At 38.4% G+C, this 18,493-nt stretch overlaps 1 protein-coding gene across 14 annotated transcripts in view; it reads right to left on the reverse strand.

Moving 5' to 3' along the window:
* RNF111 (ring finger protein 111) overlaps positions 1-18,493 on the reverse strand; it is a 130,117-nt gene that overhangs the window by 52,865 nt on the left and 58,759 nt on the right. The window contains exon 2 of one of the 14 annotated variants that reach the window (XM_064267475.1): positions 5,908-5,987. The exons of the other annotated variants lie outside the window; for them this stretch is intronic. The gene's annotated coding sequence lies outside the window, so the exon portion shown is untranslated. The remainder of the gene's footprint in view (positions 1-5,907; positions 5,988-18,493) is intronic. 14 annotated transcript variants of the gene reach the window in all.

The following is an 18,493-nucleotide window of genomic DNA, read 5'->3' on the forward strand; positions in this document are numbered from 1 at the left end:
TAGAATAACAAAATAACAAAAACATACCACTCACAATTGGGGAAAAACTATTTAATACTGAGTATCAAATTTAACAAGAAACACTCAGGAGCTACATGAACACAACGAAAACGATGTCAATTATTGAAAAATTAGTGTGAAATTCAATGTAAACCAAAATACTTGCAAATTGTTTTAATTACATAACAGCACAAGCTAACATATTATTTCTGCTCACCTTCAAAAAATTCTGTCAACCACAGTCCTCCAGAACACTGTAGATCTGTTCATAGTTCTGCGTTAAGCAGCTCACAATTTTTCTTACTTTTCTTAGACTCAAAGAGGATGGACAGGGAGTGCCCTTACTGGATGGCTCTCTGCTGATATAATGGAAAAACCCACTGCCATTGAGTCGATTCTGACTCAGAGTGACCCTACAGGACAGAGTAGAACTGCCCCATACGGTTTCCAAGGCGTAATCTTTACAGAGAAAACTCTGGTGGCATAGCGGTTAAGTGCTACAGCTGGCTAGCCAAAGGATCAGCAGTTCGAATCCACCAGGCACTCCTTGGAGACTCTATGGGGCAGTTCTACTCTGTCCTATAGGGTTGCTGTGAGTCAGGATCAACTCAACAGCACTGAGTTTGGTTTCACTGGGTTTTAATCTTCACAAAAGTAAACTGCCACATCTTTCTCCCAAGGAGCAGGTGGTGGGTTCGAACCACAGACCATCAGGTTAGCAGCTGAGGCTTAACTACTGTGCCACCAGGGCCCCTTGACATAATGGTGAGGGTTCTGTTATTTGCTAGAGTCTTTTGGTTGCATTTAAAAGTCCTTGGATTAAGTATGATTTAGATGGAGAGGGTTAAGAATTATTTATACGAAAAGTGAAGTGTTTAAGGATGCTAAGGCCCAAAGATGCTCACACTACTCCTCAGCCTAAGCAGATGTTCACAGAGGCAATGACTTGTTGAGAGGAATGTGACATGGGGTGTCGATATAAGGAGATTTGGGAACATCATTTCATGTTGCTCTGGATATTACTGTTCTTGGTATTGAAAGAAATGAAGATACAGTACAATGAGGTTTAGAACTGTGGGATTCAGAAAATCAAACGAAAGTTGTCTTATGAGAGGTCTGCCCAGGATCACCATCTCCTCTAAAGAGACAGTAAAGGGGAACTGAGGAGCAAAGAAAGCACCATGTTCACATCTGGATAAAGGCTTTCACTTGGGTTCACTATCTTGCATACAACAAAGTTGTGAAATCAATCGTTCTTGGAGAAACTTTAAGTATGGAGAATAAAGGACCAAGTTTCTTTGGCACAAAACCTGTAAGAGTCCAGAATCTACAGACTCGCCTCTACTCTGGAGGACTGGAATTTGGGGAGCTGGATGCTTCAGTTTCCTAAATTCTGATAATACACATTCTGCTTTTAGAAAAAAAAAAAGTTAAATCTCTCTCAAACAATAGATTTTTATTACTCAATGAACTTAATGACTTTCTTGCTCATCTTGTTTAAAAGCAGTCTAAAATTCCTAGGTATTAGCCATCAAAGAAAAAAGATACCTAACATCTATTTAGGCCTCCTATCGATACAACCCCGGTGGCGTACTGGTTAAGCGCTACTGCTGCTAACCAAAAAGGTCGGCAGTCTGAATCTACCAGGTGCTCCTTGGAAACTCTATGGGGCAGTTCTACTCTATCCTATAAGGGTCTGTAGGAGTCAGAGTTGACTTGATGGCAACAGGTTTGGTTTTGTTGGTTACTGATACAAACAGGGTGGAGTTCAATGTGCCATAGACAGTCTTACTACCCCGGCCAGGAGCAAATGAAGGGTGTACACATCCTGGCAAGCTTGGAGAGGATCTGGAGTGACTTTCGTCTGGTTAGGAAAGCAGAACTACAAACCACAGAGTATACCCCACAAATGTCTAATATTTCTGGTACGGAAACCTGGAATTAATTTTGCAACAGGAAATATGAGATACAAAGATAGTGCGCTAATTACCTATTATATAATATACATCCTATCAAGAAAATCAACTGAAAAACCATCAGAACTCATTTCAGTATGATAGTTGGATGCAAACTCAACAAAAATCAATAGCTTTCCTACCATATCGGTAATTGTTGTTGTTGTTAGGTGTAGTCGAGTAAGTTCCGACTCACAGTGACCCTATGTACAACAGAATGAAACACTTCCCAATCCTGCACCATCCTCATTATCGTTGTTATGCTTAAGCACACTGTTGCAGCCACTGTGTCAATCCTACTCGTTAAGGGCTTCTCGCCAACCCACTACTCTACCAAACATGATGTCCTTCTCCAGGAACTGGTCCCCCTGATAACATGTCCAAAGTATGTGAGACAGAAGTCTCGCCATCCTCGCTTCTAAGGAGCATCCTGGTTGTAGTACTTCTTCCAAGACAGATTTCTTCAGTCCAGGGTATATTCTTTGCCAACACCACAATTCAAAGGCATCAATTCTTCTTTGGTCTTCCTTATTCATTGTTCAGCTTTCGTATGCATATGAAGTGACTGAAAACACCATGGCTTGAGTCAGGCCCACCTTAGTCCTTAAAGTGACATCTTGCTTTTTAACACTGTAAAGAGGTCCTTTGCAGATCTGCCTAATGCAATGCATCGTTTGATTTCTTGACTGCTGCTTCCATGGGTGTTGACTGTGGATCCAAGTAAAATGAAATCCTTGCCAACTTCAATAGTTTCTCCATTTATCATGATGATGTTTACTGGTGGAGTTGTGCGGATTTTTGTTCTTTATGTTGAGGTGTAATCCATACTGAAGGCTGCGTGGTCTTTGATGTGCATCAGTAAGTGCTTCAAGTCCTATTCACTTTCAGCAAGCAAGGTTGTGTCATTTGCAGATTGTTAATGAGTCTTTCTCCAACCCTGATGCCCCATTCTTCTTCATATAGTCCAGCTTTTCAGATTATTTGCTCAGCATACAGATCGAGTATGGTGAAAGGATACAACCCTAACGCACACCTTTCTTAACTTTAAACTTTTTTTTTATCAGAATAAAAACTTTAAAAATGTAATGTCAAAAAGATCCCATTCCCATTGGCATAACAAAGTTCATTAAGAAAATATTCTGCATCTCACTTTGTCTGGGGTCTTAAAAACTAGCAAGCAGCCATCTAAGATGCATCAATTGGTCCCAACCCAATGGAGCAAAGGAGAATGAAGAACACCAAAGACATAGGGAAGATGTGAGCCCAAGGGACGGAAAAGGCCACATAAACCAGGGACTCCACAGCCTGAGGCCAGAAGAGCTAGATGGTGCCGGAATACCATCAATGACAGCCCTGACAGGGAACAAAACAGAGATTCCTGAAGGAGTGGGAGAAAAGTGGGGTGCAAACTCAAATTCCAGTAAATAGACCCAGACTTGATGGTCTGACTGAGGCTGGAGGGACCCTAGAAGACACGGCCCCCAGACTCTCTGTTAGCCCAAAACTAAAGCCATTTCCGAAGCCAACTCTTCAGACAAAGATTAGACTGGACTATAAGACATAAAATGATGCTGGTGAAGAGTGTACTTGAGACTAAATGGGCAGCTCCTATCCAGAGGCAAGATGAGAAGGCAAAAGGGAACAGGAGCTGGTTGAATGAACACGGGAAATACAGGGTAGAGAGAGTGTGCTGTCACACTGTAGGGAGAGCCACTAGGGTCACCTAACAATGTGTATATAAGTTTTTGTCTGAGAAACAGACTTGAATTGTAAACTTGCACTTAAAGCACAATTAAAAAAGAAGATCCCATTCCCTGAAGCAACAAAAATTCTAAATATGCGTTTATTCTTATGAGTAAGACCTATAAACGAAAAACTATAATGCTGTACAAGATATAAAAGACAATTCTAATAAGCAGAAACACATCTCATTTCTGGAAGAGAAAAGACTCCCAACTGGCTCTGTAGCATATGAGAAGAAAACAATAATTTTTTAAAAGTAAACTATTAAAACATAAACACCATTACTACGGACATGTCATGCCTTTAAAAACTTTTTTTTTCCCCAAATGGTCTGAATACATTAACCTAAAGATTAACTCAAATTCATATTCGTTTTCCATTATTTTGTTCACTGGGACTCTCACATAATCAAAAATTAATGTTTCTTTGAAAAAAAATTACAAAGGCATATGCACAACTCAGGAAGGCAGAGGTTAAAGAGAAAGGTGGAACTCAACGTTCTTTTCCTCTCTTTTTTTATTAAGCTTTAATTTTCAAAGCCAAGATTAGAATATAACCATAAAATAAACTGCTAAGCAGTCTTTAAATATGAGGTAGAATCTGTACAGATATGAAAAGCACAGATAAATTTTTATAAAAAAAAATAAGTTGCAAATAATTGTTATAATACGGTGCTTTTTTATTTTAAAAAATTATGTTAAAATATGTACAGGAAAAATATACACTTAAAAGTTTGAAATTAAAACTGTAGGGACGTTACTGATAGCACTGAGTCAGTGGCTTTCACTTTTTGTGTTCCAAATTTCCATATGCTTGAGCTTTTTATGAAACAACCATTTGCCACTTCTGAAATCAAAATCAGCTATGATTTTTTAGAGGAATAAACAATAATCAGTTTGAACAGAATATATTTTGTTTTTCTACTATATTAGAATACAACTTTGTTAATAAACCCATTGCCATCAAGTTCGACTCACAGCAACCCTACAGATCAGAAATACCCACCTAGGGTTTCCAAGGAGCGGCTGGTGGACTTGAACTGCCAGCATTTTGATTAGCAGCTGAGTTCTTAACCACTTTGCCACCAGGGCCCCAACTTTGTTAATAACACATTACTGTACAGGGAGTACATTCTACTGTGATTTTTCTGGTAATCTTGCCTAGGAATAAAATTCCTCCTTAGTGACTAGAAATGATCACAAATATTGGACAGCTTAATGACAGAATAGGGCAGAAACTGATGGATGGCATTTGATTGTTGTCAAATTTTAAATAGAGTTGTCAAATTTTAAATGGAGTTGTCAAACAGCTCCAGGCATGTTATTTCTGAACTTTTTTTTTTTTTTAAAGAAACTGTACTACCTGGAAAGTAATAATTTATCATCCAACCATTTCACAGAATCTTTCACCATAAAAAGTGTGATAATTATTGCTGTTGGGTTAAACTGAAAACTGTCACTAAGAATTCAAAAAAATCAACTGGCACAAATCAAAAATGCAGAAAATAACAAATGTTGGAGTGGCTACGGAGAGACTGGAACTCTTATGCACAGCAGGTGGGAATGCAAAATGGTACAACCATTTTGGAAAACGATATGGCGCTTCCTTGGAAAGCTAGATTCAGCAATCCCACTCCTAGGAACACATCCTAGAGAAGAGCAGTCACACAAATAGATATATGCACACCCATGTTCACTGCAGCACTGTGCACAAGAGCAAAAAGATGGAAACAACCTAGATGCCCATCAATAGATGAACAGACAAACTACACTGCATACACACAATGGAGTACTACTCAACGATAAAGAACAATGATGAATCTGTGAAGCATCTCACAACATGGATGAATCTGGAGGGCATTATGCTGAGTGAGATAAGTCAATTACAAAAGGACAAACACTGTAGGAGACTGCTACTATACAAACTCATGACAAGGTTTACACACGAAAAGAAACAATCTTTGATGGTTACGAAGGAGGAGAGGGGTGGGGGTGGAATAGACAATAGTGGTAACTTTGGTGAAGGGTATGATAATACACAATATTGGGGACACCAGCAGAATTTGTACAAGGCAAAGTCATGGAAGCTCCATAGACACATCCAAACTCCCTGAAAGACCAAACTACTAGGGTGAGGGTTGTGGGGACCATGGTTTTGGGGAACATCTAGCTCAACTGGCATAACATAGTTTACCAAGAAAATGTTGTACCTTCTACTTTGGTGAGTAGCGCCTGGGGTCTTAAAAGCTTGTGAGCGACCATCTAAGACACTCCACTGGTCTCACCCTGTCTGGAGCAGAGAGAATGAAGAAAACAAAAGAAACAAGGAAAAGATAAGTCCGAAGAACTAATGGAAACAACTACCACAGCCTCCACCAGACTGAGTCCAGCACAACTAGATGGTGCCCAGCTACCAACACCAACTGCTCTGACAGGGATCACAACAGAGGGTCCTGGACAGAGACAGAGAAAAATGTTGAACAAAATTCTAACTCACAAAAAAGACCAGACTTACTGGCCTGACAGAGAATGGAGAAAGCCTGAGAGTATGGCCCCCGGGTACCCTTTTAGCTCAGTAATGAAGTCACTCCGGAGGGTCACCCTTTAACCAAAGATTAGACAGGCCCATAAAACATAATGAGACTAAAGCAGCCCAGGGGCAAGGACTAGAAGGCAGGACAGTACAGCTGAAAGCTGACCATAGGCAATCAAAGGTCGAGAAAGGGAGAGTGTTGACATGTTGTGGGCTTGGTAACCAATGTCATAAAACAGCATATGTACTAATTGTGTAATGAGAAGCTAGTTTGTTCCGTAAACCTTCATCTAAGGTACAATAATTAAAAAAAAAAAAAATTAAAAAAAATTATGTGCAAGGAAAACAAACCTCCATGAAAATCCTTTTTCTTGGTACCTCTTCAGTTCAATCTGCCTGATTCCATTCCCCAAAGCTTCAACCTCACCAACTACTCTTAGAGATTAACGTTATTTAAACTTGCAGTTTCCGAAACCGAGCTTCAAGCAGCCTCCAGATTTCCCTGGAGATAAGAACTCAGTGAACTGAAGAGTTCTCTCTTCTTTAAAGTGACAGAAGCCAACTTAAAAAGGGTTAATATTTTTACAATACGTGAAAAGAGATCTGCTTTAATATGCCTAATACCTTATCAAAATTTAACAATCCCTAAGAATCAAACATATAATGAAACTATATTGCTAAATACAGTCTTAACTTTACAGCAGCACATTTTACATTTCAAACTAATTTTTTATCAATAGTGTAAAATCACTTGGTGTTTTTCTTATGAGTAAACATGGTCATGCTCAGCATCATCACATGCTGAATGATCATACATAAGGAAGAGATCAAAATAATAAATACAAAAGTGAACATGACTGTGGCTTACAAAGGACTCTTGAAGAGAACCACCTCACTGAAGCCGTGGGTGTGTCCTTGTGAGAAACTGGAAACACTGTTTGAATAGGTAGAGTAGAACCAAATTATGGTGGGCAAAAAAGGCCAATATGAAAAATCTGGATGGATATGGTATGTGTCTAGTTATTCAAATAATTACAGATAACTAGTTTTTTTGTACACTGGATCTGTGGGCAGAGAGGTAAGATATAGGGTCCTAGACTTTAGGACGCTCACAATTTAATAAGACAAAAAGAATATAATTAACTAAAATACGGAATATAAAATGCATAAATAAGTACAGGTAGTAGTCCGCCTGATTTACAACGTAACTCAAGTTATGACAAACCGCGCTTCTGACCGTCCTTTCTTTCGTTTGTTTAGACAACTTAACATCGGTAATACGTGTGACAGACAATGTTGCAGCTAGTAATCTGCTGATAACGTCCTCAGGTGTTCACTTGCAGGTGTTCAATTTCATGACTTACTGTTCTAAATATAGTAGGCTATGCTCTGGTCTATAATGAAGTTGGTTTTGTAATCAGGGGTTGGAAAAGAAGGACAGTTGGGTAACGTTCAACTTTACTGACATACAACAATCAAACTGTGCACTCGCCCCACAGCGATTACAACTGCGACTTCATTGCTGACACCAGTGACCAGGCCTACAGCATGATCTTATTCAGCATTTCGTACCATAAAAACCATTAGTTGTTAATCTGAAGCTGAGATGTTCAAGTTTCTCATACCGTTATACCTACACTGCTTATACCCCCAACAGTATGTCTATCAAAAGTCACGCCACTGAAAGTTCTAATCCAAAAAAGAAGGTGAGGAAAGCTCTAGTCATGGATATAAAGATGAAGATCATTAAGGCCTGTGATAATGGAAAGAAAGTCAACCAGATAGCATGTGGGGAAGCAGGGCAGGCAAATGTGAGAGCCATTTAAGGCACGGAAATAGCCAGGTGTGGGAACAGGAATGAAGAAAAAAGCCAAGGGCAATTCAGGGGCCTCTGAACTGTGTGTATCCGAAAGAAGCATAAGTCACTGTCAGAAATGAAGCTAATCTGAAAGAGAATTCAGGGATTCCGTTTGCGGTATTTTGATTTTTATTGCCTTTCAGTAACAGTTCTTTATAAATCCAATCTTTGTCTTCGGGGGTTGAAAACATTACATATAAACTTACAGATATATTTTAATACATACACTGTTGTTGTTAGGTGCTCTCAAGTCGGTTCTGACTCACAGAGACCTTATGTACCACAGAACATAACACTGTCTGGTCCTGCACTGTGCTCACAATCGTTATGCTTGAGCCCATTGTTGCAGCCACTGTGTCAGTCCTTCTGTTGAGGGTTTTCCTCTTTTCCACTGACCGTGTACTTTACCACGCATGATGTCCTTCTCCAGGGACTGATCCCTCCTGACAACACGTCCAGAGTACTTAAGACAAAGTCTTGCCATCCTTGCTTCTAAAGAGCATTCTGGTTGTACTTCTTTCAAGACACATTTGTTCACTCTTTTGGCAGTCCGTGGTATATTCAATATTCCTTGCCAACGCCACAATGCAAAGACTTCAATTCTTTCAAAAAAATGAAGTTCTGAATATAGATAAGCACAACTAGCTAAAAGATTGTTAGAGAATATCTACTCTAAGTTAAGGTAGCAATTAAAAAGAAAAAAAAAAGCCTAGAAAAAATTAACAGCAAAGTCTGTGTCAGAAAAGAAGGAATCTGAGAGGGCAAAGCCATGAACACCATTCGATCCATGTATTAATCTTACCCTCCTGACTTCACATTTTGACTATCTAGTAAGTACTCAGTAAAACACCTCAGGACTACTCTCGCCAGCTCCATAGATCAGTGCTTCCCAACTATTTTTTTTTGTCATGATGGACACAGAATACTGTATTTCTTGGACATACTAGGGTAAATAGGCAAGGCTGCTCTCAGAGTTATCAGCCCTGGAGCTTCAGTCCCCAGGCTGCTCCCAATGCTTGAGGGCTGAGGGAGTAACTCCACGTACCTGTAACCCAATCACAGTACACTAGTTGAGAAGCTCTGCTCTGAATTCCCTCATCCCTTTCTTCTGTAAACACTCTTCCAGACAATTATTTTTCTACCAATCCAACCACCTACTTCTGAACTTAGACTATTATACTTTGTTTTTATTTTTAAATCATCCTAACAAATACCAAAAATTTTAATAGATTTTTTTTTTTTTTAATCTCAACTGGACCAACAACTACCTGGCAATTCTTTCTTAGATTTACTTGCCCATTCCTCACAGTAAAGGACCCAAATATTTACTTGTTTCCTTAAGCTCTCTTCTCCTTTCACATCCTCTCAGTCTAAGCAAATAAATGATCCTGCCTCTTCAGAGAAAACAGAGGCCATCAAGAATAAGCTCCAACATCCTCCTGGCATTTACCCAATTCTGTAATTTCTCAATTTACATCAGGACCCACCTTTATCAAATATGCCATCCTATACTAGAGAAAAGTATGTTAAGTAAAAGCATCCACCTACTCTTAAAAAAGGACTTAAACTGGCAGTCTCATGCTGTTAAAGCAGCCCCATCATCAGCTATCATGTGAAGTAGCATTGCTTTGTACTCTTCAGTACCTACGCTTCCAACATGGCAGGGAGGGAGAGGGAGAGCTGGCTCACCAAATCACTGGTCACATTCCCAGAATTTACCAAATCTGAGCCAAAATACCAAAACGTGGTCTTGAAGCCGCAGGCATTACAAATTGCAGAACACTATAGAATTTTGCCATTTTGAAGTGAATGCTGTTTTTTGCTTGTATCACATTTGGCCTTAAACCTTGCACTCCCACACAAGCAAACTATTCATGTTAAAACATATTATCTTTCATAATTCAGTCACTTATAATTCCCTTGAATAAGCCTGTTTCAGGCCTTATCACGGTGTTCAACTAATTCCCCTCTTCTCTTTCTGTAAGGTGGTAATACTCTATTTATTTGAAAGCAAGACTTCTAGCAACTTCCACCCTTGGGAACACAACCTAAAGGAAAATGACTCTGGAAGTGTCAAAATAATGTTAAGAAAAAAGGCCACCAGCAATTCAATACTCAGAGACTAACTATTTTATTTTACATGTAAGCTTGGTTATGTGGATTCCAGGCATAACAGAACAGAATATTGGTGACAGCACCTAACGAAATTAAGGAACAGAAAAACTAGGTCACTCTTCCCATATAAAGTCAGCATTATGTCTAATTTTAAATAACATTATTTATATAAACAGATTCTGAGGGCAACACTGTAAAACAGCATGGAATAAAAGCTGATGTTCAGAATTGTAATCTGGAGCCATCCAGAACAGGCTGTTACTGAGTAAGATGAACATGCATATAGCATGTTTTTGACATATTTACAATAATATGGTTAATAATTTTTAATTCTGTCCAGGTTAACATGGTAACATGCCAACTGGTAATATCTCACAGACGCCATTGAAAATATATGTTTTTCAACAACAAGAAACTGCACAGAAATTCATAAGGACTGCAAAAGAATAAACTAAAAAATATATATGCAAAATACGACAATATCCCTAATACGCAAAGTGTTCTTTTAAAACAGATAAGGAAAACACAGGTGATGGCAATCTTATCTATGTTTTATTTTATTTTGAGAAATTTGTGAAGCATAAAACCAAATGGGGGGAAGGAGAAAGATTCAGGTTTGGTATTTAACAACTCTGGCTCCTATTGGGAACAAATCCAATCCTAAAATCTAACGCTAAATCTAAGTAGAAAGACAAAGGCTGAGCTATAGAATTTTAAAAACATAAAAAATTGGCAAGTTTGGAAAACCTTGTGAATGTCACTGGCTCTTCCTTCAAATGCGACAAGGACAAACCCTGCTATTAGGACCAAAGTCTTTGGTTAGAGCTGCAGTTTCTATTTTCAAATCAGGTTTGGCTAAAGAGAATTCAGCAATAAAGTCTTTTCTAGATCCAGATCTATTCGTTTTCTAAAGTGTTTAGTGATGTTTCAATACAGAAATACATTTAAAGTTTCCATTTTCATTAACTGGATGCAAATTCCAGCTAAAGCAAATGGACAGACAATCCCACCCGCTTCATCCCTCACCTGCCTTGACAAGTCCATAAATCATTTGCAGTGATTTCCTTGAAACCAGCAAGCATTCTGGGAAAGAGAGATAAAGATGGGAATAACAGCAGTTACAGAAAAATAACTATTAATGCTATTATTATTGACGATGATCATGATGATGACAGAAATCTACAACTCCTGTTAGCAAAAGTTCTCAATACACCACTTAAACCTTCCATGGTTTCCCGATGACTCCCTTCCTTTCGACATCCAAAGACAGTTCATTTTTTCTTAGGCTCAGAATAGAAGAATCTAACAACTTCCCCCTGCTTGTCTGTATCTAAAACAAGCATACATCCCTTATGAAGCTTTCTAACTTTTTTTTAATACTTAGAAAACCTATTATAAAGTGAGAGCATCTAAGTAGTGCTTCAAAGTAATAAAGACTACAGGATTTAGAAATACTTTTTAAAAGCTGCTTCCTATGAGTCTACAGCAGAAGACAAGGTCAACACATAGATATTAAAAGTACCACGACACAAATGTGTGATGTTAAAACCCCTTCACCATTCATCCACACAGCCGCCAGATTCAGACTTTCCTTGGCATTCTGCATTGGAACCGAGGAGTCAAGTAAAAAGGGCACTGGGACCCACCACCCGGATTCTGATTTCTAACAGTATTTTACAAAAGAAGGAACCAGAGAAGTCAAGTAAAAAAGGGCACTGGGACCCACCACCTGGATTCTGATTTCTAACACTATTTCACAATAGAAGGAACAAGAGCTCCTTGGAGATATGGCTGATTTTAGGACTGGCACAGGGAAAATACAAGATGAGCCTGCAGCCAGAAAATAAGTGCCCAAAAAATAAAAGGATGGGAGGGATGTCAAGGGACACTGAAGCCAACTGAAAGAGCTCCCAATGGACAAAGATGGAACAACTTTAGCAACAAAATAAGTTAACAAAGAATTGGATTATAACCCAAAGTATAAAATAAATATCCATGAGTCCCTACTGATATGATTTTAAAAAGTAAATGAGAGAGAAGAAATAATTCCCCATAATTTATGTAGATATCCCCCCCCCTTCCAGAAGGCAAAGCTTAATCACCCTTTGTCCCTAAGTAGATGACTTACTTAGTGACTTGCTTCCAAAGAGATTATGGGAGGTGGTGGAAGTAACTCTATAGTGGAGAAGTCTAACAAACACTATCTCGGCCAGGTGATCAAGATAATGTCATCAGTCATGTCAACACCATGTATCCAGTAGAAAGTGAGGAGAAGGCCCCTTCACCTCTGTATTCTTCCCAAAAACCCATAACCACAGTCGAACCATAAGAACAACATCAGGCACCCCCCACGCTGAGGGACATTCTGCAAAAGAGCTGACAAATAACATTCTGTTCTGTTATACATAAGGGTGCTACGACTTGGAGCCAACTCAAAGGCAACTAATAACAACACTCCTCAAAACTGTTATGAAAACTGAAGAAAGGCTAGAAAACCATCAGAACAGATAAGGCTAAACTGGAATAATACCTGGAGTCTAGTTAACAGTAGGAGCACCTGGTTGATGTAAGCAGTTAATGTGCTTGGTGGCTAACCAAAGTTTGAGTCCACCCAGAGGCACCTTGGAAGAAAAGTCTGGTGATCTACTTTTGAAAAATTGGCCACTGAACACCCTCTGTAGCACAGTTCTCCTCTGACAGACATGGGATCGCCATGAATAGAAATCAACTCAATGGCAACTGGTTTTTAGTTAACAGTGATGTAACTGTTGATTTTTTAGTTGTGACATATATACAATGGGTAACATGGAAACGAAAGAGCAAAACGGGTGTATACAGGAACTCTCTGTACTATCTTTGCAACTTTTCTATAAGTTTGAAACTACTGTAAAATAAAAGTTTTGTTTGTAAAATGGGGCGGGGGCACTAGGACATTATTTACAAATTTCCCCCAATCTCTACGAGCAGTAAGAGAAAAACCAGTGACTACGGAGGTTACTCTGCTCTCTAACCTAACCACCTCCTCACTACTGCCAATAATATCTCCAAAAATCTTACACTGGACCACTAAGGGGTGAGGGTGGGAATCCTAAACAGGAACTACCATGGGAAAAGGAAGGGCCTGAAGAAACCGTCTGATCACCCCACCAGGATGGCAAGGCATATGTTTGTATATACTGGGAAATCAGGTATAATTCAGGGATTTCTGTGAAGAAAATATTGAATTGTGTCACATTTCCAAACTACCACCAGGAATCTGGCAAATAAACATGTGTATCTTGTGTATCTTAGGTTAAATATTCAGCAATCACACATTGACATGCAATATGTACACAACGCATGCATCTATGCCCGATGTGTATGTATGTTTTATCTGTTTTTTGTGGCCTAAAGCACAAAGGAAATAAAACCTATTATGAAATGAAAGTATCTAAGCAGTACTTCAAAGCACTAAAGGCTACAGGGTCTTAATCATTAAATGCTGTATTATCTAAGTGGGAGTTAAGACGGAAAACTAGAATTAAACTACTTGTTCTTACATAAGCTAGGAAATCTTTGTTCTCAACCTCAGTTTGGTGTTGGACCAAAAGAAATCACCTTCAGCTAGAACACATGCAATAAACATTTCCTGAGTGCCTTAAATGTGCAAGGCACTGTCCCAAGTACTGTAATAGAAAGGCAAATAAGGCATAAGCCTATCCCTAAGAAGCTTATAATCTCACTGTTGGGAGACATCGCAGTAATTAAAATACAGTATAGTAAATGTATTCATTGAAACAAACTGGAGTGGAATCTAATCCAATTTGGGAGGGGAGGGTGTACCAGCAAAGGTTTTCCAGGAACAGAAAAAGGAGAGAGTAAAATGGGACGAAAGGAGACTTGACTACTCCATTCTCCATGGCAGAGGTCCCTTAGTTAACTGCGTATCTAATGATGGCATACACCTAAAAACGTATACAACAGTTATGTGAAGGACAGCATATGATCTTCTGAAAGAAAACATACCATTTTCAAAGATGCCATTTAACTTCAAACACCTATTTGTCTAGGATGATTACTGTTAAGAAGAAAGGAAGAAAACTAGGTACCAGTACTGTTCAGCAAATGAAAGACTAAAGTTCACAGAATTACAAAATTTCTCCCAGCACACGTTCCAGTTTAACAGAAGGGGAAGCTCCTTTGCCAGACCTAGAGCCCTGTGTTCTCCTTTCACCTCCAACATTAGCACTCAGCCTCCTACCCAGCTCGTCAGGCAGCACAGTCTCAGCTCCTTCATTCCCCTCCAGCAGAACAGAGGGAACTGGAAGTTGTATAATACAGGCTAAAGTAGAATAAAGAACAATCCCAATTTGTCTAAAAATGTACAAATAATCAGCAATATAAAACTAGGTTTACAACTAAAAACTAGCCTACTACATGTATTCCAAAATCTGTTTTTAGCCATGATTACACGTAAGGGCGTAAATAGAATGCTCATCATATTCTCAAATGACACAAAGCTGAAAAAGAACTACATATAAAGGGCAAAATCAGGGCCTAAAAATTATCACAGAAGTTTACAATGCTTAGCAAAATCATTTAAAAATAAAAATATTAATAAATATAAAGCCCTACAGCTAAGTTTACCTTATACATAGATTAGGAAATAATAGGGGAAGTTTTTTTTTGTTTTTGTTTTTTTAGTTTAGTCACTGAACAATTGTCTGAAGTTAAATCACAAGCTAATATCCTGAGGCACCCAGCTCACAAATGACCCAAGTTCTCATTCTGGTAGAGTTCTATTACAAAGGTACAGGAACTAGCTGCCTCTTTCCAGGCTCAAATACCAAAATTTTCTGGCCTGAATTTATGAAATTCTAAACAGTTTTCATAAATCATAAATCTGGTTACTTTTGAAAAAGTAGAATGGAATAAAGTGACTTCTATTAGCATCTCCCTTCACAAAGACACACTCTCACAAGGATTACTCTTTAGCTGTCACCCCAAAATCTGAACAAGTCAACTCCCCCAATACTAATAATATACAGAAGTAAAATGTATGACAGTACTTATACAACTGGAGGGAAGCGAATGGAAGTAGACTGTTGTTAAGTTTCTTATATTACTCAGGAAATAATCTATTGTTACTTGAAGGCAAACTGCGGTAAAGATGCATACTCTAAACTCTACAGCAACCACAAAAGATAAAAAACAAGTATAACTAATAAACCAATAGTGAAGAGAAAAAGCAATGCACACACACACACAAAAAATACTCAATCCAAAATGAGACAGGAGAAGAAAAAACAAGAACAGAGAACAGGTAGCACAAACAGAAAATAAATAGCAAGAGATAAGACTGGAGAGTCCAGAAACAGACCCATAAACCAAAACCAAACCCACTGCCATCCAGTTAATTCTGACTCATAGCAACCCTATAGGACAGAGTAGAACTATCCCACAGAGTTCCCAAGGAGCGCCTGGCAGATTCAAACTGCCAACCTCTTGGTTAGCAGCTGTAGCACTTAGCCACTACGCCACCAGGGTTTCCAGAGACCTTACAGGACAGGGTAAAACTGCCCCACAGGGCTCCCAAGGGGGGGCGTGGTAGACTCGAACTGCCAACCTTTTGGTTAGCAGCTGTAGCATTCAACCACTACGCCAGCAGGGTGGAACAGACTCATACATATCATAACAAACAGAAAAGCTAAAACTATAAAACTTCTAGAAGAAACACAGAAAATTTTTGTAACCATATCTTAGGCAAAGATTTCATAGAACACAAGCAGCGCTGACCACAAAAAAAAAAAATTATAAACTGGGCTGTATCAAAACCAAAACCTTCTACTCTTCAGAAGTATCATTAAGAAAACAGAAATGCAAGCTGGCATGCTAAAGACAAAGACAATTATGTTTATACACACACATACATACATACACACAACTTGAATTTAGAATATATGAAAAACTGTTACATCTTAATAAGAAACCATTCCCTCCCCAAAACAGGCAAAAGATTTTAACCAACATTTCTCAAAAGATATACAAACGGCCAATTTTGTTAGGTGCCGTCAGTCAGTTCCAACTCATAGCGACCTTATGTACAATAAAATGAAACACTGCCCGGTCATGTGCCATCCTTACAATCGCTGCTATGCTTGAGCCCATCACTGCAGCCACTGTGTCAATCCATCTCGTTGAAGATCTTCCTCTTCTTTGCTGACCCTCTACCAAGCATAATGGCCAAAAGATGCATGAAAAAATGCTCAGTATCTTTACAGTTACCAGGAAAATGTAAATTAAAACCACAATAAGATACCAGTACAAACCCAATAAATGGCTAAAACTAAAAAAACCAAAACGACTAAATGCTGGCAAGAATGGGTCACAACTAGAGGTCCAAACACAATTCTTTGGCAGCTTCGAATAAAGTTATACATACATCTAACCTATAATCCAGTAATTCCACTCCTAAATTTGAAAATGTACTTATCCAAAAAGACTTGTGCATTAATTTTCACGGCTTTATTCATAATAGCCCCAAAGCGGAAACAACCCAAATCTCAAACAAGTGAACGGATAAGCAAATTCTGGTATGTGTGTCTATGTGTATATATACCAAACATCAACAATAACAAAGAAGGAGCTATTGATACATGCAACAATACAGGTAAACCTCAAAGGAACACACTGAGTAACAGAACATAGTGTATACTTCCCCGTATACAAAGTTCTGGGGCACGCAAACATAATCTAAGGAAAAAAAAAAAATCAAAACAGTGGTTGTGTCTACTGTGGGTAGGAGCAAGGACTGCCTGGAAAGGAGCATAAGGGAACTTTATGGGGTGAAGGTAATGTTCTATCACTGTATAACCCATATTTATGTTACACAGGTGCATGCTATGGCAAAACTTGTCAAATGGTAGTACACTGAAATTTGTGCAATTCACTATATGTGAATTTTACTTTAAAAACAAACAACTGTAAACAAATATTTAACTCTAATTAATGATATGCAAGCTGAAGTTGTTTAAGGACAAAATGCACTGATATTTGCAACTTTAAAACATATTTTAAAAAAGCTTAATTGATGGATGGTTAGAGAAATGGACAGATGGTTGGATATGTAATACAGCAAAAATAACAAAATTATACAATCTAGGTGGTTGGGTGATGTACAATTCTTTCAGCTTTTCTGTACGTTTGGAAATTTTCATAATAAAATGCTAGAGGGAAAAACATTTGATGAGCAGATGAAGCTAGACACAAAAAAGTAACACTGTACTATATAATTCAATTTATAAGAAGTTCTAAAACAAACAAAACTACTCTACAGTGTCAAACATCTGACCAGCAGTTCCCTGGGGCCAGAAGGAGGGTGGCTGATGGCAAATGATCACATCACCTTTCTAGAGTGACAGAAAGTTTTATTGCTTGATTGGACTGTTAAGTTACATGCATATATACACTTGTCAAAGCTCACCAAACTATACAGTAAAATATGTGCCTTATAATGTATATAACTTATATCTCAAATTAACTTTTTTTAAAGACCACTGTAGAAAACTTGGAATATACAGAAAAATTCAGTGTTCCCTCTTTGTTTTGTTATACACAAGGTTGCCCTAATAAAATGTCACCATGCTTCCCTCTCTTTTGACAATGGCCATCAGAAATAAAAATGCACCTTACTGTTTTCCTTAGAAGGAAGTACAGAACTGATAGTGGTTAAACCCATGAATTTTGGAATCCCCCAGTCAAGTGATTAAAAACCTGTTGATTTAAATCCCTGCTCTCCCACCACTGCTGTGACCCTTTACAAGTTACTATTCACTAACCATCTGTGCCTAAATTTCCTCATCTGAAAATGGAAATATTTACCTCTAAGGGTTGTTGTAAATATTAAACATGATAATGTATGCACATGTTAGCTTCTATTGTTGTTTTTAAAGGTGAAGAGTCAACTACCTCTTAGAAATCATCCAGGCAAAAAAGCCCACAAGCTTCCTCTCCCTGAATTTTTCCATTTCTTTTTCAGACCTTCAATTCTGTAGGTACACTCACCTCAAGCTAGTCTTACTCAAGTGAACCTCAAATTCCCCTTGAAAATTAGACCAAAACCCCAAGCTGTTAAGGTGCCAAAGCAAAGGCTAGGGTAAACAAACAAATATAAAGAGAAACTGAGTAGGAAAGAAGGCAGCTGCCCTGAGAATACAGGATCTAACGTGAGGAGCAAAACCACCCAAAGAAACAATTTCTTCTTGAATGAAGTCCAGCAACCTTATTTAGGCAAGATTTGTTTTTGCTCCAC

Source organism: Loxodonta africana, chromosome 13, assembly GCF_030014295.1.
Source record: "Loxodonta africana isolate mLoxAfr1 chromosome 13, mLoxAfr1.hap2, whole genome shotgun sequence".
In the NCBI taxonomy this organism is placed as follows: Eukaryota; Metazoa; Chordata; class Mammalia; order Proboscidea; family Elephantidae; genus Loxodonta; species Loxodonta africana.